Raw genomic sequence first — 23,465 nt, 5'->3', positions numbered from 1 at the left:
TGTGCCTAAAAATCCTAGCACAATAAGTACATGATAAAAGTTCTTGCTTTTGAAATACTTCAAGTCCATCTGTGACCAAAAATTAGATAACAAGTCTAATTTTTTCACACTTTCTCTGAGTAGGTTTCTTTATTTCTAAATTTAAATTAAGGTTGACATCTTAAAGTAGTTTTGTAGAGGAAAATACAGTCATAAGTCTAGGTCCCTTATGTTTGACACTTTGATTTCTCTAAGCAAGCAATACTCATTGATTACCTAGAAGGTTTCTTTATGCTTTGTTAATTTGATAGACCCGGCAATTTATTAGGTGTTTCCTGTTTTTAACTGTAGTCTGATTTTGAAGGAAATGAGCAGTGTCTGTGGCACAGCAGATGAGTCTGTGTCTGATGAGAGCCATGTGGGCCAAACTCTCATTTTTCATAAATGCTGTCATTTTACAGATGTACGACCTTTTTCTTCTTTCTTCAGAGGAGGAGGGGCTGGGGGAAGAAGATAATGCACAGGGTTCATTTGAGAAACTCTTGTAGGCAGATACACAAATCATGTCATGTAAACCAGAACAGGCTAAGGAAACCTCACATCTCTTTTCCGAAGACAATAACAGATAGGACAGAGAAAGATGGAGTCAAAGATGATTAGGAAAACAGGAATGGTTAATGGATAACAGCAACGTGGCGCCAAGCTGTTCGTTCCATGTCATAAAGATATGAAGCCACACAAACAGAGGCCAGGTAAAAGGTCTCCAAATGCATATCCAATCAATGCACGTGTAGATTTGTGCTTTGAGACTAGTTGGTGGAGAATAATATGAAGCATGGAGAAGTTACTCAAAGCCAATTAAGCTATTCTTTCCTTACAAGTTGCAGTCCTGGTAACCAGGGCTGGCTTCATGGACCCATGGTGTGATCTGTGGAGCCACACAAGACTTGCCTCTCGTTCAATGCTCTGCTGTTTTCCCACGTGCTCATTTTGCACTGGGTCCCACAAGTGATACAGTCATTCCTGAGTCTGCCTAGTAAGTTTTGTGCCTGGGTATTTCTTATGTGTGAGTACATGACATTTTACTTTTCAATTCTGAAACCAGTGGTTCACACCATCCTCAAAACCAGGGTGGTTTAAACGGTCATCAGCGAGGAGAGACCTCTTAGCCTATTTTCTGCCTAACATCCGACCTACCTTTACTTCCTCTAGGCTTGGGGGTTTATTTAAGCAAGGTTACAACTGACAAAAAGCTGTCGTATCTGGAAGATTTTCACACTGCACCTCACGTTTATGGTAGAATTTTTTAAAAATTAATTCTTGGATTGCGTTCTTGAGTAGAAACTCTGTTATGGTCTCTAAACTTGAACACTCCCACACACTTCACATTTACACATACATATCAAGGAATTTTTTTTTTTAAGATTTTATTTATTTGTCAGAGAGAGAGAGTGCACAAGCAGGGGAGCAGCAGACAGAGGGAGAAGCAGGCTCTGTGCTGAGCAAGGAGTCTGATCTAAAACCCAGGACCCTGGGATCACTACCTGAGCCAAAGGCAGACACTTAACTGACTGAGCCACCCAGGTGTCCCCTTAGCTAGGAATGTTTAGTGATTAAAACTACATGTTATTTTTAAAAACCACAATTTTATTTCACAATATAAAAACAAACTGGATCAAGCCTAAAGTTTTCATACATAGAAAGGGACATAAATAACTTCATAACATCTCCTTATGGAAATGTCTCCACTGTTTAAAGTCTTCATTTGAAATAAAGGTACTAAACCATTATCATCTCACCATTAAAAAGTGTTCATTGAGAATAGTATTAGTTTTTACTTACTCTTGCTAAAATATTTTGTAATATCAAGCCAGTTTCTGTTTTGTGAATATGTAAGGCTGTTTGAACAGTGAGTCCTATTGCTAGAGTATGAAGTCAGTTTCTCATCTCCATTCTGGAGAACTTTTTTGTTCAATTCATTTATTTGACTAGTCCCGTGGTAAGATGAGATGTGAGTGTAACTGATGAAAACCCAGTGAATGATCTTGCCTGGGGTTTGACTTCATTATTAAAGGGGATTCTCTAATGGGAACTTCTAGGGAGCGGCCCTCATCTACCTCACGTACATTACAGACTGCACTGGGAGACTGGGAGCCTTGCCTCCTCCTCCTGTCTTGGATACAGGAGTTAATGTTTATTTTCAGAGGAACTACAGAGAGAAACTCTCTTTCCCTTCTGTTGATCTTTTTCAAAAAGAAGATAACACGCAATGCGCTACACAGATTGTATGTAACGATAAATGGGAAGAGAAACTCTGATATCAGTTAAATCAACTTTATACATTCATCTTAAAGAACACTCAATCAATCTAAATGCTTTCCGGTAGTGTCCAAACAGAATGTGAAATGACAGTTGCCAAGCAATTTCTATTTTACAAATCAATCCCATGCTAAATTGAGGTATATAGTAAAAACAGCTAATCTATTACATAGTTTTTTTTAAAAGACTCTTCCCTTCCCCCAACCCAAACTGTTAATTATTGCACAGTCAAGGGTGCAATTAAAGGCTGGAGAGATTTGTCTAGTGAGATAACAGAGGGAGGAAAACAGGGACACATCTCTCTCTCCGAGGTTACATCACACTTGATAGCTCTCTCATGGATGCTGTTGTGTTTGTTCCTCAGCAGAAGGTCCCAGTCAATAGATATGTAAAAATGAAGAGCAATTGAGAGGTACATCTGCCTGATTATTGGAGATGAATACATCCTATGAAAGGCCTGAAAGGTTCTCCTCTATCCAAACATCTCAAATGCAACTCTAGTTAATGTCTCTGGAAAATGTCATTGATCGCAGTACAACTATCCAATCACATATTTATTCTAAGATAAGGGGCTATAAACTCACTTCAGATAGAATAGCAATTCTTCTAAGAAACAAGTACGATTTTCTCATAAGATTTAATTTATCCAACAGAATTGAGCTAAGACTCTAGAAATACAATACTCTAGAAAGAACAAAGATAAGCTTCTTATAAAATATCCTTTTATTTCCATTACAAAACTTGAAGGCTCTAAATTATAGCTCTAAGGTGACTTGTGTTTGTTTCTGCAAAATTTTTGCCATTATTTAGAAAAGATTCATTCACCTAATTTTCATCTTCCCTACTCCAATTTTAAAAATCATCTATTTCTGCAAATAAATTTTTTCTCCTTTTACTTTGTTTTTTGAACCAATATTCAACTCCTTTTCAGAATTTTTTGAAGTCATGGCATTTGAAACTAGACAAATCCTCTAATTCATTTTTTAACTTTTGTTTTGAATTATTTCTCATTTATCTAATCTCTGTTAAGAATCTGCAGTTGTATATTTAGTTTTCTTACACTTACATTTATCTTTCAACAATACTGTCCTTCTTAATACAGGGGGCATTGATTAAAGTGTTCCTAGAAATTAAGTACTTTCTCCTTTTAATACTTGCTGTATTATAATATAGTTTCTATATACTTGACATTAGGAACAATGTATTTTCATCTATTTGTTGAAATTTCTATGAAATATATAAAGTACTACAATGATAGATAAATCATGGTGGTGTTTTGAATTGAGTCTCAAGTTAGGTCAAAAAGATCTTTAACAGATTTTTTTGGTAAATGTAACTATCACAACTATGTACTTCTCTATAGTCTTACAACTTAAGGGAAACATTTTTTTTTCTTGCCACGAAGATTGAATATGGCCTAAGAAAAGTATGACATAGTCACAAAATATCTAGGGGGTAGGAGCTGGGAGAGGTTGGGGCTTACACGTAACTTTCTGTTTGCAGTATTTTACTAAGGTTCAGTTATGTTGAGACTCTAAACTTTTTCCCTTTTAGTAGTTCATGATAAATACAGAGAATTTTAGAGGTTGTGAAAACACTGGGTTCTCCTAGTGTGGGATCTTCTTGAGCCATTTTAATGTGGCCCACTTAATCTTTCATTTATACTGAATCTTCAGAAAGGCCTATAGATCCCAATTTAAGGCTTAAATGGTTACTCACACAGATCCTGAGTATTTAGAAAGCTCAGTATTACACTGGGATAGAGCATATTCCAACTCTTCCTTCTTAACAAATGCAATGACGTAATCTAATAGGATGTTGAGAGTCCTCATTTTGTGTGGCATCTGGTGGGCACCAATTTGGGGTTCTTATAAAATAGCAAACTTTCTGCCCTGAACAGCGGTATTTATAAACTATAGTTTTTAGGCTTTCTGAGCAGGAAGTTGAAAATGAAATACAAAATAGTATCCCCGTTTTGCTTAACTATAGGGTTGTAAAATTTAATATTCAAGCAACATGCAAATTCGAAAATAACATCCTAGGAACTGGTCAATCAAAAAAAAATCCCATGATTAAATAATTTGTTTGATAAGCATTCAAAGAGACCCCCCTTATTCTTTCTCTTTTAGGCACAGATGTTTTCCTTCTTATCTTCTCGGCCTAAGGCATTTCATTTGCATTTTATTTGCCTTTTGTTCTTAATGGAGGAAAAAGAAGAAAAAGCAAGGAGATAAGAGAAAGAAAGAAAAAAAAAAACAGTTCCAGATACGTAGGGAGCAGTAACCAATTCCTTGGTGTTAGTCTGTGCCTTTGAATATTTTATAATTTATAAACTGAAAACACATTATGCTCTGCTTTTCAAACAGGCCATGTCACATGCCTTTCTTAAACCTTTTAAGACATAAGGCTTGTGACTGGGATAAAAAATATGCATTCTTTATTTCTACATATCTCCTGCGGTGCTACATTGTGGGATTGGAAGAATAGAGGAGGTTAGAAGGAGGTATAAAGTGCCCGCTAATCATTTACAGAGGCAAAACCGATTTTAACTGTTCACTTGCATTGAAAAAAAAATTATTTTTATACACACACACACACACACACACACACACATATATACATATGTGTTGATACTTTTTAAAAATATCTGGGGTGTGTATTATCTAGAGAAGTCCTTTTCCTGACTGCCTAATTATCATCTGGACACGTATTTTTAGAGATGCTACTAAGAGATTTGTTGTACCTCCTTGAGTTAAAGCCAACTCATCAATTCTTAGAAGGAATATAAAGTGAAGTTGATTCCTAATAACTTCTGGAATGTAAGAAGAAATGCTGACCTCTAGTCTAGATGTCAGTGGAAGCAAAGTCAAGGGCCAGTGAGTTTTGGGAAGAAATTTATACATCGCTGATAAGAGATGAAGATTGTCTCTATGTTTCATATCCTGGAATCCAAGGTGGTGGTTCTACATCTGCTTTTGTCGACCAGGACCAGTCGTTAACCTCCCTGTCTTTAATATGCTTTGCGTGCAAGAGAATTTTATGCTGGCAAGTTGCTTTTCTGGAAAGAAAATGAAAGCTATGTTAATGTAGCCTATTAGCCAATTGCTGCATGTATGATAGAAATGATTTCAATTTGCTAAGAGGAAACAGCCCAAGTTAGCTGAGGACCAGATCTGGAAATAGAACATTGAAGAGAAGGGCAGAGCCTAGCTGTTCTTTGAAAAGGGTGGATGTGCCATGCAGCTTCCGGACAACTGCCCAAGAGCCAGGCCGTGCAGGGATCCTGTAAACCTTCAGCCCTTGAGTTCTGCGGTGATAAGGGAAGCCTCTGGATTAACAACCCTGTCAAGGGTAACCCTCTGGAGTGCTTATTTGTTTAGAAGAAGAACCTCATTCATCATTAGGGAGTGATAGAAATGGGGGCTCTCTGACACTATATCTGAAGGCTACCTGGATGTATGGGCTCTTTTGGCACCGTGAAAAGGAAGAGGAAGAGAAAAGACATGATTGCTATTCAGTGTCAACATAGTATTAAAATGAAATGCATTATGCATGTTAAAAAATGTCATTCATTACAATGCCACTTTCATCTCTTTTTATTATAAACCTCTTTGGGGAAGAATTACAGTTTGCCTTTTAATTTTTTTTATTATTAGATCCTTTGAAACTTGTTTCGTCATTGATTCTTTTCATCAAACGTGGATTTGATATTTGTTTGCTATAATAAATAGATTATAAGTCCATATAAGTTTTCTTTTTAAAAATGTTGTAGTTTCAATAGTGATTAAAAAAAAAACAGGTTTTGGGATAACTCCAGATTTTTTTTTGATAGTTTAGATTTTATAATGTTATTAAAAAATGGGAAAAAGCTCAAAAGCAAATATTTCTGTCAGTGGAAATTAATGACAATAAGTGACATAAAAATTGAGTGCCTTGAGTATAAATAAGAATAAGATTACTTGTTAGGTAGGTAAAATTTTAGGTACTATACTTTAGTTATGATTGGCAATTAAAATTAAATTCTGTGATTTTGAGTGCATCTGTAATTAATAAGATTTTAGTTTTATCTAGAAAAAGATAAAATATATTTCAATTACTAATTTGTACTTATATAGTATACAATTCATTACTATATAGTGATCTATTCATATATCCAGAGTCCATATATAACCTATAAAATACAAAACCTACCAGCACATTCTAATGTAACTACAGTTTATTGAGAATTACGTGCTAGTAATTATTTCTTTATAACATTTCCTGCAAGTAGATATTGTGGTCTTCCTTTATAAATAAGAAAAGTGAAGTTTGATAAGTGAAGTGAGGTTAAATAACATGTCCAAGGCCACACACTTAGTAAGTGGCAGAAACAGGATTTGAAGGCACACCCACCCAGTTCAAAGCCCTTGCCATTTACTCACAGTCACACTGGCTCCCTTTAATATATGTACATGCATCCATCTACAAATAGCATTCTTATTTCTAATAATATTGTGTGCAATGCCTTCTTTAAAGGATTGTTCAGATACCTTAATGGCGTCAAAGAGAAAAACAAAGGAAAACAAATACAGTGGTTGATTCTTGTTGCCCTCTAAGAATCAAAACCAATGCAAGTGATTAAATGTTGGAAGGGAGCAGACTGATAGCAGAACATGAAAAGTGCTATAGGCAATGTGTTTCTGATACCATCTCACAGATCATTCTGTTTACTCCACTCCTTCCCAACTCCCCTTACAGTCCTCTACATTTTTGCTTTACTCAGATCTGACTTTCCAGGAGCTTCTCTCTGTTTTATCTGATTTCTCAGAGTCCTGATGGTTCCTGGCTGATTATGGGAAAAATAGATTATCTTAACTACTCTAGTTAATATGGCAGTTAGCTAATTTACACCTCTTCTGAGAAACATAACAATAACAGGACCAAAAAAAAAAAAAGAAATAATAAGAATCACCACATGAACTGTCTATCCTCTATACTGAGGAGTGAAACTACTTACCACCCCTATTACGGCCCTCAGCCTTCCCTCCCCTTACCACACGAAAAGAACCCCAAAACAGTAATAGCAGCAAAAGCTGACCAATTTACTGTATTAGTTTGGCCACTATTTCATGAGACTCTCACCCACACAGATGGCTTTACTGTTCATTATAGGAACTTCCCTAAAGACCCACCAAATCATCAATGGAAAGCATCAAAACACAGTTAGGGACAGGCAATTGTATCCTAACCTTCACTTAACTGTAAGCAAGCTCTTTAACTAAGAGATCAACCATAAACCAGCTTCCAATTCCCAACAAATGTAGACCTTGCCTCCTTCGGGCTTCATGACACTGTCAAAGTTTCTGCCAAGGTTTTCTTTTTCTTTACTGGGGTAAGCAATAAACTCAACAACAGATCGTGTCAGTAATATTTGAGAATAGTAACTATTTACATGACACTTAGCATGTGCTAAGTGTTGTATACACAGACACCCCCCCCACACACTTACACATTATCATTTTATCCTCAAAACAACACTATGAAGTAGAAATTGATATTTTCCCCATATTATACATGAAGGACCTGGGGCCCAAAGAGACATTAAGTAACTTGCCCAAACAACACAGCTCAAGTGGCCTCCTAACCTGCTTCTTGTGTATACTAGCTCCAAAGAAATGGGTCTTCAGGAACCTCTACAGTATGGACTGTTAAAGAGAAATGGATGGAATTGTGAAAGCAGGTGTAGGCAGACAGTTGTTAACTGGATATTTGTTTCACATTAGATTAGCTGCTGTCATTGTCTCTAGCCAGTACCAGCCTTGCATGAAGTAGGTCAGGTTGCAGGAATTAGTGTGGCATATCAGTTGAGGAAGAAAGACTGTTCCGCTCGATGTCTGAGTGAGGTATAATTACCCTAGATAGCAGTCCTTCAGAGATGGTTTTCTATACTAGTTCTATCCATAATTGCAGAAGGTTCTGCTATGCTTACCTCTAAATAAGAGAGGACTTACTTATAGGAAAAGCATTAAAGGCACAGAAGAAAAGAAACTATGGATAAAAAGCTCATAACTTCATTCTCTTGAGTCATGGACCATGCTCACTGCTCTAACAGGAAATCATTATGATTCATTAATGGAAGGATGACTGGGGTATATCTTTTCTTGACAGTCTATCAATTCTCTATCAATGAATTTCTAAGTAAATGGCCCTGGTTATATCGCCTTTACTGGTCTCTCTAACTTAATGTTCTCTGACAATACACACATTCCCTGCTAAGGAAATTCATCAAGTTCTTGGATTTGGATAGCAGGGCACACCTGTATGTTTCTTGGTCTTCTCTGCCTCTCTCACACACGAATTTCTTTCCAACCCTTCCATCTTTCTACTTCCCCTCTTACTTTTCATGATACTATCACAGTTTTCTGTTATTTCCTTTGCAAAGGTGGTGATGAGTTGACATGTGTTTTGTGAACTCATCATCTGTGGAGTTAGCTTCTGTTGAATTGCTGTTTGATAAAACGTTACCTGGGAATGACACTTCTGACCATTTAGCTTACTGGAAACTAGGAGCAAAGAATCTTGATAGGAATTAGTAAAAAGTAAATATAGGCTAAAGTATAATATATTTAAATATTTCTATTTTTAAAGAAGATTTTATTTACTTGAGAAGGAGAGTGCACATGCATGTGCACATGTGGTATGTGAGGAGAGAGAGAGAGAGAGCATGAGCAGGGAGGGACAGGGGCAATGCGAGAAGCAGACCTCTTACTGAGCAGGGGGCCCACATGGAACTCAATCCCAAGAGCCTCCCAGGTGCCCCATTTAAATATTTCTTAAATAATTTATCTTACATAGCTGCCAAGTGAACTGTTCATTAGGATTCTAATTGTCTCTGTGTTATATATCCTATATCTCTACAAACACAGATATAAGATATAGATAGATATGTCTGTGTATATTTCCAAATTCTAATACACAATAGTATGTTACTCTTCCTAAAGTAACTCCCCTGCTCAAACTCTTCTTTTACCTTCTTTCATCTACAAATAAAATCTAGAATGTCTTCTGAAGCTCAAGGCTCAGGAGCTCTACTTGTCATGTGCTCTTGTAGTTTTCTTGAACAGTGCACCTCAAACCTTAATGTGCGCATGAACCACTTGGAGATTGAATTAAAATACAGAGTCTGATGAAATAGGCCTCAGGAAAGGCCTAAGATACTACAGCTCTCACAAGCTCACAAGTGATGTTGATGATGCTGAGCCCTGTACCGCACTGTGGAGTAAAAAGAATCTAGAATCTAGAGCCTTATCACAATAGCCAACAGTCATTTGCTGTGCTCATTACACCATTTTAGTCTTTGCCTTGCCTTGCCTTGCCTTGCCTTGCCTTGCCTTGCCTTCCCTTCCCTTCCCTTCCCTCCCTCCCCTCCCCTCCCCTCCCCTCCCCTTCCCTTCCCTTCCTTCTTCCTTCAGATTTTAGAGCATGAGCACACGTGTGCACACATAAACAGGGGGAGGGGCAGAGGGAGAGGGAGAAGCAGGTCCCCACTGAACAGGGAGCCTGATGTGGGGCTCAATCCCAGGACCCTGGGATCATGACCTGAGCCGAAGGCAGATGCTCAACCACCTGAGCCACCCAGGTGCCCCTGTCCGTGCTCTGTCATGTATACCTCTTTTTTTTTCTTCCTGAGTTTTGTATAATCTACAGAAATGTAAGTGAACGTGATTAATTTCTCAGAGGCACAGCATATCCTTTCAAAAACCACAACTCAGTGCCCTTGAAGGGAAATCCCTCGTTCTCCAGTTTCCCGAGTAAACACATTTCTTTGAACCACTCCCTTAATGCTGTCAAGAATTCCAAGGACATGGAAAGATTCTTTGGATGTGGTCATGAGACACAGGGACAGTTTAAATCACTGAAGGGATGGCAGATGGAAAACACTGTCTTTGGCTAAAAGAAATAACACTCCCTATAAAACTATTAAGAAATGTACCATAAGTGTTCCTTCTCTCTTTCTACTAAGGAAAACAGGGCAGTCTCTGGATAAACAAATCAAATCATTCTGGCATTTAAGAAATAACACATTCTGGCAGGTTTTGCAGATTAGAAGTCATCCTGATTTCTGCTCGGACTCTTTTGAACGTGTGCACCTCTTCACCATTATTTTGTAGTGAAGGTCTTACAGCTCAAAAGCAAGCTCCCCTAGAAAGTGCTAATTAACACACAAAAGAGTCACTGCTGTTTACACTTCTGGTGTCCTGGCTTCTTGGCCTCCAGGACGGCGGGGCAGCAGGCACTGGCAGGTTGTTGTTTGAGCCAAAGTTAATCCCAGCGCTGAGTGCCAGCTCATTGTCCCTTAACATGCTCCCCTCAGGATTGATAAAGTCCTTTTGGCCGGGCAGTGTGCAGTCTGCACTTCTGGGCAGGGCTGCAGCTTCCTAATCAAGGTGAAACTCCCCAGCTCACCTGCTTAAATGGGCTAATTCTAAATCGGCTTTTAGATTGTCACGAAACAACTCTGAGGACGCCCTCCAGCAGGATTCCGTGCAAATCTGAGGTGAATGAGGCCTAGGCTAAATGAAAATGATCCAACAAAAGATTTTAAAAACGTACAGCAAATTCTTTACCTAAACCGTATTTTAATTCTTCTGTCTGAGAATTAAGGCCATAGGTCATCTTCAGTGATGATGTATGACTCTCAGGCTTTACCCAGGTTGCTGTGGCAAAATCTAAAAAACTGGTGATGAAACAAAAGCTGCCTTTTTTTTTTTTTTACCAAATTTCCTTACCCACCTTTTTTGATTTACTGATGGCACATAGTATAGTGCTTAAGATCTTAACTTCTTGGGGCTGAATATTCTTGCTTCTAATTTATCTATTCAACAATACACACTTTCAAAATATGTACCGTTTCGTTATGAGAAGAATCATGTTCTTTCAAGTGTATTTTTCTGACTTTTGTAAAGACATAAACATACTATCAGTGCCCTGAAGTTCTAAAATTTAAAATACAAATTCCTGCATACCCATCAGTGTTCTGATTCAAAATTTCTAGAAGGAAGCCAGAAAACTGTATTTTTATTAAGCCCTCCAGATCATTCTGATGCACGCTGAAAATATTCTCTGTATGTCTTATTGAAGAAAGTTTCCTTTTTTATTTAAAAACTTCCTATCTGAGGGGCGCCTGGGTGGCTCAGTGGGTTAAGCCGCTGCCTTCGGCTCAGGTCATGATCTCAGGGTCCTGGGATCGAGTCCCGCATCGGGCTCTCTGCTCGGCAGGGAGCCTGCTTCCCTCTCTCTCTCTCTCTCTCTCTCTCTGCCTGCCTCTCCGTCTACTTGTGATCTCTCTCTGTCAAATAAATAAATAAAATCTTAAAAAAAAAAAAAAACAAAAAAACTTCCTATCTGAAATAAGAGCGTAAAACACACATATAGCTCAGTGTTCGAGAGGGCATTGCAGTGGTTTTTCAGTGATGAAGGGGTCACTCAGATGGCTAGTGGACCACCACCCCCAGTGGCTCCACTGGCATAGAGCTGGGGGGAGGTCGGTGGGGGGCTTGGTGGGGGAGTAGATTAGTGCAGAAAGATTCAAGGGAAGAGGGCAATTGGGAATTCTTATGAGTGATTTTGAAAGGAAGGAATGATTTGAGTGGAGGCCACATGGTTTAACTTACAATGAACCTGCAGGTTTTGAAAATCGCATGCTGGATTTCCTCACAAACATACATCAATTTCAGGGAACAGGAGGCTCTGCTCCTTGGTATGCAATCTTTTGGGAGTTTTTTCTCGTTCAGTACAAATACATAGAAAATATACATTAGAGTTGAGAATTTAAAAATGCAGAGAAATAAAAAAGCCTTCAATAATTTAATAAAAAGCACGTGGGTGAATGTGCCCTCGAGTCATTTTCCATTTAAATTATGAAACCTTTGAATTTGCTTTTAGGAGGATAAGCACAGTGTCCATTGGCATTCTCTCCCTCTCTCTCTTTTCTTCATTTTTTTTTTTTTTTTAAACCTGCATGTCATTTCAGAAGGAAGTGGTAGCAATTATTTTTTGGGACCCAAGCAAGCAGTAGCATTTAATAGGAAGCATGACGCATGGTACAGAGTGAAATTGGGGTTGCCACCCGGAGCTCAGTCTTAAGCACTTGTCTTTTCTAATGCACAAATACACAGGAAAAGAAGAAATATGAACACACAGATATATAAGAGTATTATTTTGCTGTTTTTTTTGGGAATTAATGGAATACACAAAAATCTCTGGTTTGTCTTGTAGGAAGTTTAGCAAGTTTCTAGGATTAAATGGCTTTCCTCTTCTGTGAAGGGTCTGATGTAAACCCTTGTACCAAGGCTTAAAGTCTTAAGGCTGTTAGAAGTTTCCATCAGTCAGTCTATGTGTCAGTGGATAAAGTCAGTTGCTGATCTAACCTAGTCATTGCTCTCCGGAAAAATGCATCAAACTATAGAAGTATTTTTTAATGATGAAGGAAGGCTGGGGAAATAAAGGCCTGTCAGATGATAAAATGTGTTTTCTAACTGGCAACATTTTATAGCAACGTATTACCACAATGCTTTCCTAAGTAATTTTAAGTGTTGTGTTTGATGAAGTGGTGAGGAAAGGGAGATGAGTTGTCTTTGGTCATCTATCCTTTGTCACTGCCATGAACTGAAAGTTTCTTTCATTTCCATGGTTAGAAAAGTTTGCATTCTATGTAGATTCCTCTTGAAATAGTTGATTTTGCACATTCAGTATCAGAAAAATTTAGTGAATGGAGGTAAATTTTGTTTTACTTTCCCCTGCCTTGTTCTGTTTTATAGAAGGTTGATCTACATTTTTAATATTTGAAATGTCTGCATTTTGTGGTACTGTATAGGATGTGTAGAGGGATATGTGTGCTCTCTTAGTCAACAATTATTTGACACTGAGCGCCGAACTGTGTACTGTATTCAGTGAAATGTTAGCAAAGAGGCAGACAAGGATAGAATATAGATAAAATACCACATCTGGCCTTGGCCTTGGCCCTCTAGGGGTTTATATGGTATATTTGAAAACATATGATTGTAGATCTTAATAAGCTTGGTTGAAGGCATACAAGGATACATGTGCTTTGCATGCCAGGGAATTCTTAAGAGGCTGCTCTTACAGTTCATGTCACAAAGTTCACTAAAGGAATTTGCTAATGATTTAACAATGTTGTTGAAATTGCTTTGTTACTTTCTAGTTAGACTGGCAAACATTCTATGAAGCATTTTACTCAACATTATCACGTTCAGTTCCAACAATGGGGTTCCCATAAGCCTGGTCAGCTTCTCTCCTCCAAAGTTATGGTACTTTTGTCAGATATTCTCAGGAGCTGGTTTTGGCTATAGAAAGTAAGTTGATTAATAGGTATGTAAGGTGGATTTTGACATTTTCCTTGAGTCTGAATGACTGTATCCCAGAATTGATTTAATCTTTGTCTGCATGCCTGGACAGATCAATGCTAATATTATCCACATTTCCAACTGTTATAACTAAGTTTTTGAGTCAAAAGCATATCGAAATAAAGTCTTATTGTGGACTTTAAAATAACAAGAATTTTTGTACATGAGCAAAAGGTAACAATAGGAAAATGACAAACTTGGCTTTCCAAGGGGAAAGCATTTGTTAGAAGAAATTTCATCACTTGTGACAGATACAAAACAGTAATATGGTAGTTTTTTCAAATCTAAAATTTTCTTAAGCCAAAGCCTGAGAATAAGTCAGTTACTATGAGTTTCAGTCTGGAACTTTGGGAAGGGTAACTTTCTGATTGGGCCCCTTGGATATTATAAATGTGCCCAGTGCTTCTTAGAAGAGGCTCATTCATATGTAACATCTGGCTCAGCATTTGCTTCATTATATTAGCATTTTTTATCAAAACCTGGTACTGATTTCCTGGTGCTACTTTGTATCTCAGTTTAGATGTTTTTAGGAGTTGGGATATTGTATCTGCTTTCTTCCTTCCCTCCTCTTAGGCCTCCCCAATCCAGATGTCAATTTTTTTTTTAACTTGAACGCAGAAAAGTTCATTATTTTTTCTTTAGAAGGAGCTTTGGTAAACATGTAAAGTACGGGGGGAAAAAATGAAAAGAAGACCTTATTAAAGCTTATAAACTACTTTTAAATGTCAGATATCTGGAAAATTCACCTTAACAAAGCTTTAAGAAAATTAATTACTGAATATTAGCCTAGATGTTAAACAACAGAACAACTGATTCTTCTGTCGTAGTAGGTGAGAGACATTTCCTCACTTAGTTTTTAAACAATGCTTTGACAACATATCTTTCCATAGATGCCGGTTTCTCCAGCCAAATGACCTGACTTGATTGTCATGGGGGTCAGGGGTGCATCTCATCTCATGTTTGTAGTTGAAGAAAACAAGCTAATAAAAGTTAGCTTGGTTAATTTTTTGTAGCTGATACTATTTGTAGAATGCAGAGTTTATCATTTGGGAGGAGGGCAAAATCATGACAGATAGAAAACAAACATTGAACTCACATAGCAAAAAAAAAAAAGCAAAACAAGACATTAGTCAATCACATAAGAAAATAACTTCATGAAATTGCCCTGAGCAAGGATATCTTTCCTCTGTTTTGGAAAAGACTGGCCACCCTGTTTATGGTAGTAGGTCCTTCTTGACTTTATTTATTCACCCTAAAATTTTTCCAGCATTTCTCATTTTAATCAGTAAAATTAAGTGAAACACATTTTTTTCTAGATAGAATAACTACTGAAGGTTTCAAATTTTTTGATTTATGCTAAAATTCATAAAATACATGGAAGGGCATTAGATCTTTACCAACACCAAACCCTGAATGTCTTATAACTGAGGAGACTGTTACTGAGATTTTACTCTAATGCTTACCAACAAATATTTTACAAACCAAATTAGAACTTCATCTGTTGATTGTTTTTACCATTCAAAATGGGCTTTTGGTTAAATCCCCTAAGTTATTATAAAGAAAGTTGCAAAAGAAAAAATGTCATAAAATATGAACAATTGCCAAAAAATCTTCCTGTATGTTTTGTCTGTCTGTATGAAGAAGGATGCTTAACTCTGAAATTTTATTAATGTTTTTCCTCGAGAAAATTTTGTTGATATAATGGTAAATAGAAGCAACGAGTATCATAATTTTTTATTTTCTTGCCTAAATGCCATTGATGTAATTTTAATAATCATAACCCTCCCATGATGAAATGTTCTCTAGATGATTTCCTTTTTTTCCTCCAAAATACCACAGTTTAATAGGGAATTAGGATCTGACCTCCCGTCCTACTATAATTTTTGTGAGGAAAGTACCAGGTTTTTAGTCTTGATCGCCTTTATTTTAAACAGAGGATTAATAGTAATATGTAATATATAGTAATTGCTCATTCTGTGCCAAATGCTGTTTTAAGTCCTTCTTGACTTTTCACAGTAATATTATGAAGTCAACATATTATTATTCCCATTTTATAGATGAGGAAATTGAGGCAAGAAAAAGAAAGTAGCTTGTCCAATTAGTAGATTAATTAATAGCAGAGTCAGATTTGAATCCAGGAAAGCTACTTTAAGGGAAAAGTAGTACATCTACTTTTAATCATTTAACCCCTCTGCATTAGAGGCCTTCTGGGCATAAAGTAAGGGTTAAGACAGATGCTCCAGTAAGTAGTAGATGCTTCGTATTTATATGTAGGTTCAAAAACTCTATCTGCTTTCATAATTTTCTTTAGCCCTTTAGACTTAGATTAAAAATAAGAACATGTGATATTGATCCTGGTGAACTTTAAAAATGTTTAACAATTGAGATCCTTCCCAGTTAAGCTGAAATTTAAGTTTTTGTCAGTTTGGCATAATTCATTTTAGGCTTTCAGAGTCTGGGCCTACGTTAATATGTGTAGAAAGAGTTAGCAAAAAAAAAAAAAAAAAAAAAGCCTAAAAAAGAAAATTTAAACTTCACAGTGAGTTATATAGAAGGATATTAACATGTAGTTAATGTCGGTCTTAGGTTCATCTAAAACCAGGTAGATGTTAACAGTAGGCATGTATATTGGCCATTTAAGTGCCAGATACAAAGATGGTGATTGAACAGTTTTTTATTGAGCACCATTTGGATATGCAATTTTTGGAGTCTCAGACATGGATACTTCATAATATCTTGCCTGTTCATAATTATTTTTATAGGGGATATCAACATATTTCACCTCAAATTATTAAACTTCCTCTGATATAAAATTATTTTTGTAAGGAATTGCTTGGTACACATGGATCTCAGTGTTAAATCCCTCAGGCGAGATTGAGAATACAAAAATTCTTATTAGTTTGTTCTATCATTTTTAGGATATGTACATAACACACACATGAGTGAGAGAATCTGTATCTCAATGTGAGAGTGAGAAAACAAAGAAGATTTAAAAAAAAAAAGGCCTGGAATACTTCCTTTGGAGTGAAACCCCATTTCCCACATGGTGATCTTTTTAGAAAGTTAACTATTGCTGCATTCCTCAAATAAAAAACTCAGAATAATATCCTAATATAAACCATCACACCAAATGCATTCTGTTTGATCTTGTTTTTTGCTGCCAAATGTGGAGATACTTTTTCCAACATCTATGGATGATAAATTATAGCAAGGATAAGAAGTTTGTTTTAAACTATGTATTTAGGGGAATATCTTATTTAAATTTTGAAATAAGCGAACATTTACTTGCTTCTTTATTTAAAAATACTGTGAAAAGAGACACTGTGCTATATTTCTGTCTTCCTTTCTTCATCATTTGCCTGCCCTTTCTGGTCCCCATTGTTTTGGGGATGCCTAGACCTCCATAACTACTTGTGAAGGATTTCTTTTTTTTTAATTGTGATAAATACACATAACATAAAATTTGTCATTTCTAGCTATGTTGAAGTGTACACATATGTGGCATTAAGTGCTTTTACATCGTATAACCAACACCACTACTTCCAGAACTTTTTCATCAGCCCAAACAGAAACTGTATAAACAATAAATTTCCCCAACTCTTCCCTTTCCTTAGATCCCAGTAACCTCTATTCTATTTGTTGTCTCTATGAATTTGCCTATTTTAGGTATCTCCGTATAAGTGGAATCATACAGTGTTTTTCCTTCTGTGCCTGGCTTATTTCACTCAGCATAAAGATGAACCCTAGGTTCATCCATATTGTAGCATTTATTAAGATTTCATTGCTTTTTAAGGGTGAGTAATATTCTGTTGGATGTATATACCACATTTTCTTTATCCGTTCATCTTTTGATGGATACTTGGGTTGTTTCCACTTTTGGCTATTGTGAATGATGCAGCTATGAACATTGGGGTAAAATTAAGTCTCTACCTGAGTCCCTGCTTTCATTTCTTTTGTATGTACACCTAGGAGTTGAACTGCTGGGTCATATAATATTTCTATACCTAACTTTTTGAGAAATCACCAAAATGTTTTCTGCAAAAGTTGAACCATTTCACATTCCTACCAGCAATGCAAAAGGGTTCCTGTTTTGCCACTGTTTCCTGTTTTTGTTTTGTTTTGTTTTATAACAACCATCCTAGTGAGTGCGAAGTAATTTCCCATCCTGGTTCTGATTTGCATTTCCCTAAAGACTAGAGATACTGCTTGTGAAGGATTTAAGTGTTTTGACCAAATTATGATAAACCTTGCAAGAGCCACATTGGTACTTACTTGTAACAGCTCCTTAAATGATTGGAAATCAAAACTTTTCTTCTTAAAATTTCCATCAGTACAGAAAGGGACAACAATATGGGAGGTAGCACAATGTGCCATAAAAAAATATGATGCATAAATAAGCAGAAATTGAATTCAGATCCACTCCTTCACTTGCAAGCAATAAGACCTTGGGTAAGCTTCTGGGAAATAGCAAACAGTTACTGCTTATAGAATATTATGAGGCTTTCATGGAACTGTGCACTATGTGTTCTCTGTAGTATCTCTCCACTTACAACAGTGTCTGGGGTATCATAGGTACTGAATGTTTATTTGCTGAATGAATGAATGCTTATAACATTGCTCAATTAATTATAACTATTCTCATTATTTGATAATCAGAAGCATGTACCCTCCATTTAAACAAATTTAAATATCAGATCTCAGTTTGTTCATTTTTATAATTTTAAATATATCTAGTATATGTACCATATACTTATATATGCATAAATTATGTATAACTTATATTTGTATATAGAAGTACTTAATATATAAGTATCATAGATACCATTTGATAAATAACTTATCAAAATATATATTAGGTAAAGCTATGGCGCAGAAAAGTTTGAAATTTACAATACAATGTTAAATTTTCAAACTTCTCACAGAACCAAATACTGAGCAGTTGAAAAGAGAACTGGAGAAACCACTTTAGTTCATACCACTTAAGTTTCAACCTCATTTAGGATATTTCTTAAATGAGAATTTGATTGTTTTCTTATAATCTGGATAATGTATACTCAAATAAGAGTTACTAGAAATGTTTTGGGGTGCGTCTAAGTGAATGGATTTGAATATTACCGTCTCAGTATGCACTATTCATTCTTAGAAGGTGAATTGTTTAATGTCCGTATCTGTGATTCGTAGAGACAATCTCTGCCTTTCCCTTGGTTTTTCAGGTATTTTTAGCTATTCCTCTGGGTTTATCTGTTTCTTTTACAGTTTGTGTTTCTTTAAAGTCACTCAGAGTAAACAGTGTTTTTGTATGCATCATGAAAACAAGGTAAACTGACCAGTATACTAACAATTCAACCTTCCTGGGATTTTTGTCATGTGTTTAAACAAGATAAATTTGAACCAAAACTCTATACTCCTTTACTTTGTAGACAATTAGCTCTAAGCAACAATTAGCTACAAACAATTAGCTCTCACGCAGTTATTTTAAAGAGCCTTAGGAAAAATCATCTTTAAAGGTTGTTGCTTAAAATTAAAAACAAAAACAAAAACAACTTGTTAGATTCTGTTATACAAAATTATTAGCAGAAGAACTTTTCATCTCAAGTTAAATGGATTCTCAATGGCTCCTTTTTATGAAATGCTGATTTCTTCTAAGGGATGAACTTTTCTTGGAAAATGTCCACATTCTCTATCTGAAGCTTTTCGATTTTGCTTGAATTATATGTTCTTTTCTCTCTCTCTCTAGATGGCAGCATTTGCCTTACAGACTATCTTCCCTTTCTTTTTTTTGGACCATCATTTTTATGAAGGTGTGACACCTGGGGAATAAAAATGATGGCCACCAGACTAGATGACTAAATACATGACTACTTGGCTTATTAGTGAGAGCTGAGGTTATTATTTTGCAAATCTTATTTGTGTCTTCTCAGCAAAAAATCTGAATCATGCAAATTTAGGGGGAAGCGTTCCTAATGAGATGAGTAAATGCTAAATCTGAAGGCTTTACTTTCCCCGCTTTGTAGTATATTCACCTGGGATACTGTAATTCTTCCATCTTAGAATATTACTAAGATTTTTACCAATTTGGATGAAACCCAAAAGTTCATGAATGTAAAAAAATCTTTCCTAGACAAAGTAATCTGTGAAAACATATATCCACTTGATACGTGGACATAGAAATAAAATCTTCAAACTTTTTGAGATTTGCACATCTTCCATGAAGATTATTGATAGGAAATGTGATGATAGAACACAGGATTTAAAAGTAGCTGAACTATGCCACCATTCGTGGCGGCCTCCATGGGCATCAGATTTGTGCAGCTGCGTATGGTTCTCTACTTAGAAGGGCTCTGAACCTGGGCCCTTTCATGCTCTACTGTAACCATCTAAGGATTCTTATTACTTTAGCCATTTCTGCTGTATTTTTACTAACGGTAACTATCTCAGACTGACAAAACCTAACTAGTGAATGCTAATGCTAATTCCTATTACATCATGAAGTGTGAAGTATACAAAATGTTATATAACTGAGACCTCTAGGTATAATTAGAAAGCACTCACTTAAGTTTCTTGAATGTTTAAAGTCACAATCTTGCAAATGCCAAGATATTCTAAATTCATGTTAATAAAGGCATAATAAAGATGATTGGGAAGAGTGTTCCTTTTTTTTTTTCCTTTTACAAAACTGAATGTATTTCAACACATTTGTTTCTGTGGTTCCAATTGGAATCCAGAAATCTGGTAGCACATATAAAAGAAGGAAGACAGAAAGTTTTAGATATACTTCATTTTTGTTCTTTTGGATTAAGTATCTTATAAACTGTTAATATGGCTGGAGAAATGCAGTAAGAATATGGTGTTACTCCCAAAACAAAGGTAACAGGCAGTCATTTTATTAACCAAGTGTAACAAATCAGGACATTGAGACTTAAGGAAAAAAAAAACTCATTAATTTATGGCTACTCTAGAAAAAAAATCTATACTCATTTTCATCTCAAGTAGTATTATAACACAGCACATGCACTGAGATATTACTGCCTGAACAAAATAGTTGTTTTTAAATTGTTTAAGAAATCTAAGGTGGAAGGGACCACTGTTGGAGTTGCCAATTTAAATTTATGGCTATGTGACTTTAGCTGACTTCACTGGCACGTACTGAAATATGCCATTTAATAGTGGTTGACTTTTTGGATGCTGAATAAGTGAAGAGCATGTAAGCAACACAATAACCCCTATAAATTAAGGAAGAATGCAAATAATGTCCAGTCTCCTGTTTATCTCATTGATAAGTTCCTAGATACCAAGGCATAAGCCAGAATGATCCTAGAAAGCATGTGAGCTGTAGAGGTGACTGTATGCACAAGAACTTTGTGATAATTAGAAGAAAAGGAAGGGGGACATTTTCTCTGTATACTTAGACGATGGGATTAGTAGGAGTAAGAGCAGATCAGGTTTATAGTATTATAAAAAGGGATTTTAAAATTTTACTCTGAATTCTTAGATCTGCATACAGTTTCCTCCAAACCTGTAGACCATGTGGTTAAAAATGAATATAGAGAAAAATGCTATGCAAATGTTGCTGAGTAGGGGGAAAGAACATTCATGTAGTACTCCTCTGGTCTGAAACCTAAAGACAGCCCCAGCCTCTGTGACAGGAACTAGGGTACAATATTCCCATTTCATAATGAGTGTCTTTGGCTCTGTTTTTAAAGGTAAACTTTTTCATTTGGGCAAGTCAGTGATGAACCCTGAACTTATACCTAAAAATAAGGAGAAATCATAGTGCTTCTACCATGATACATATACATGCCTTAAACATTGACAAAATACTATGTCCTAAGGCTTTTTTGTTGTTCCAAGGCTTTTAAATACTCTCAAAATATGAAGTGACCACAAAATTAGGAGATTCTAAAAAAAGATGCCAAAAGGAGAAAATAGAATTTTGTGCTAATTAAGCAAGAAAAAGATACTTTCCTAAGAGTCTTTTCTGACTACATGTTTGGATAGAGGTAAGAGAGTGGTATGAATCTCTGTCATTATCGGAATAACTCAAAGAGATTAACAAAAGTTATCTAAACAAACAAGTTATAATTCTATTCCATGATGACATTTATAGGAACAGTCATTTTTCCCAAGCTGATAGATTATCAAGAAATACATAAACATTGAAATGAATTGCATATTCTAGATATATATAAAAAGGAAAGACATCGTCGTGTAATCAGGCACATATGCATCATGCATAGTTTCTTTCTGACTATAACCCTGTCTTTTTTTTTTTTTTTCCCAGTTGGGAAGATACATCTGTTTCTTCTCCCTCATTTGATATGATCCAGTAAAATCCAAGCTTTGGAGACGCTTGCCTGGAACATCAATGATTACTTGATTTCTCAGCACATAAATCTAACTCCAGTCCTTGTTGGGCATATATTAGTAATGAGGTAACTCAGCCTATGGCATCATCTGTTCTTTACTTCCTCCACCAGGAGACTTTCTGTAACCTGCCACTTTAATACTGTCAAGACCGATGTCAATTGTTTTCCCAGATCAGCATGGTGGAGAACTATACACTGTTTAAAGAAAAACAGAAATGGCTCTGGAGGTTTATAGTATTTCTGAATATCAGCATTGTGAACACTGAATGCTAAACTTCAAGTTAAATTCTAAAACATGACGCCCTGGAAGATTCAACTGGAACCTGGAGGCCAAATCTCTGTCAGATTTCTTCTGTAATACTTAAGTGGATGCTTCCCATACACACACCCTTTTTTTCTTTCCTTACCATGTCTTCCTTTTGAAAAAGGTTTTGCAAACTAATCTCTTCCTACATAACAGATTAAAACACATGCATAATTATATTCAAATTTTTCTATTTTAGTTTGAGAACATTGACCAGCCTTGCCAATGGGGCATGAGCGCATCATCTGAGGATGAATTTTCCTTTTGTAAGGAAAAGATATTGGTTTTTTTGATCAGTGCAGTAGAAGTGAAGACATTGTTTGTTGTGCTGAATTGACTGGGAAGGACTGAATTCATAGGCTACCTGGATACATGAAAAACTACCTATGTAACAATAGTATAGAGCATATATATTTAATTGTTTTTTACATACTGTGTTTTAGACTTTCAGCAAGGCCAGCTCCATGGGCATGACACTTACACAATTCCATAGGACTTCACACTGAGTGGGACCTTCCATCTGATTTTTGTCTTACTGTTGTTGTCTTGCAATTCTTAATGATTCTCAGTGGTTTTTGGAGTGGGTACCTAGGATTTTCATTTCTCCCTGGACCCCACAAATTATATATCTGATCTTGACATCCAGTAATAATTTCTTTCAGATTTTTGGCCTCTAGGTACATTGCTACTAGTAGGGAAAGCTGGTTATTGTCCATGAGAACACAGTGGGGATTCAATAAGTCATTGGTTTAGATGGAGCTCTGACCTTGAAAGAAGAATACAGGTGTCCAGTGTTCATGAAAGATTATTCATAAAGAATAACTGTATACATTTTTCCATTGAATTTCATCATAAAAGCAAAGATTTGTTCTTACGGACTATTCTGTCAGTGGAGAACTTGAAATCCTTTGGTGAAGAGAAGTTTAAATTAAGGAGCTTGGCTTGTCCTTCATCAGTGTTCTAGGATCTGCCTATAGTTCTCCTCACATACTTCAGTTTGAGATCTTTTTTTTTTTTTTTTTAAGATTTTATTTATTTATTTGTCAGAGAGAGAGAGGGAGAGAGAGCAAGCACAGGCAGACAGAATGGCAG

General features: G+C 36.1%; 1 long non-coding RNA gene across 1 annotated transcript in view; it reads left to right on the top strand.

The window, feature by feature from the left end:
* Positions 1-22,129, top strand: part of LOC125094275 (uncharacterized) — a 64,890-nt gene extending 42,761 nt beyond the window's left edge. The window contains exon 3 of the long non-coding RNA XR_007125436.1: positions 21,985-22,129. This is a non-coding gene — a long non-coding RNA (uncharacterized LOC125094275). The remainder of the gene's footprint in view (positions 1-21,984) is intronic.
* Positions 22,130-23,465: the final 1,336 nt, after the last annotated feature.

This window comes from Lutra lutra, chromosome 2 (assembly GCF_902655055.1).
Source record: "Lutra lutra chromosome 2, mLutLut1.2, whole genome shotgun sequence".
Lineage (NCBI taxonomy): Eukaryota > Metazoa > Chordata > Mammalia > Carnivora > Mustelidae > Lutra > Lutra lutra.
Note: the sequence above shows the minus strand (reverse complement) of the source record. Positions and strands in the feature narration are given on the sequence as shown.